Source organism: Carlito syrichta, unplaced genomic scaffold, assembly GCF_000164805.1.
Source record: "Carlito syrichta isolate Samal-C Ts95f unplaced genomic scaffold, Tarsius_syrichta-2.0.1 Scaffold302395, whole genome shotgun sequence".
NCBI classification, from domain to species: Eukaryota; Metazoa; Chordata; class Mammalia; order Primates; family Tarsiidae; genus Carlito; species Carlito syrichta.
This window is the reverse complement of record NW_007246491.1, coordinates 36,331-37,490: the sequence shown is the minus strand read 5'-3', so window position 1 is coordinate 37,490 and position 1,160 is coordinate 36,331.

The following is a 1,160-nucleotide window of genomic DNA, read 5'->3' as shown; positions in this document are numbered from 1 at the left end:
GCTAAGGCGGAAGGATCGCCTGAGCCTAACAGGTAGAGGTTTCGGTGACAATAAGCTTGCCACTGCACTCCCGCCTGGGTGACAGAGTGAGATGCCAACTAAAAAAAAAATAAAAAAATTAAATGGGCAAATAGAAAAGTGGGCAAAGTGATATAAACAAATTCACAAAGGAGAAAATAAAACTGCCAAAAAAAAAAAAAAAAAAGAAAGAAAGAAAGGAAAGGAGAAAACAATCCAGTTAACTAGTAATCTAAGAAATGCAAATCAAGCAATGAGAGGTACCATTTTAAATTAAATGTGAAAAAAAGGCCCGTGTTGTCAAGGATATGAAAAAATGGGCACCTCTCAGGGAAAAGTGATACATTTTCCTGGAAGCGAATTTAGAAAACATTAAAAAAAAAAATACTTTGTCTTTGACCCTTCAGTACCCTACTTCTAGAATTTTAAAATCAGGCATGTGCAATAAAAGATGAATAATAAGGATATAAGCAAATACCAAGCTTGTAAAATATTCGTACATTTATGCAGCCATGAAGAATCATGTTATAAAAGAATACTCAATAGAATGGGAGAAAATTCACAATATTGTGTCAAGTGAAGGAAACAGAATATGTCTTTGCAAGACATTATCCCAATTATGTCAAGCATGCAATGAAGACGCATAGAGAAAACACCAGAGGACATATGCCAATATAGTAAATGAAATTGACTCTAGGAAATAAAAATATGAGCGTTTTATGTTCCCCTATTTCCTACTTACGCAACAGATTTTAAAAGTGTTTTAAAACTACTTGCACCATTCAAAAACTGCCTTTGTTGAACAACATGTAAGTACGTGAAACTGTACTACCCTGGAAACCCCGGGAAGTGTTGAGTTTGGGAAGCCAAGGCCACCTGCTAGCGGGTGAGTCACCAGCACCGGCTCGCACCTGCCAGCGCAGACGCCACATTGGCTGCTGCGAGTTTCCAAGCCCAATGCCCCACGTGCGCCCACGGCCACCTCGGCCGTGGCCCCGCGTCTGGCCCGCAGCCACAGAAAGCCGGGCAACTTCTGCTCTTTTTTTAATTCCTGGAGGTTTTTCCCACGTTCACGCGATCGGGCCTGTCGGTGCTCCCGGTGGGCGTCCGCACGGCGGCTGGGGGCGCGCGGCCGCTCGGCG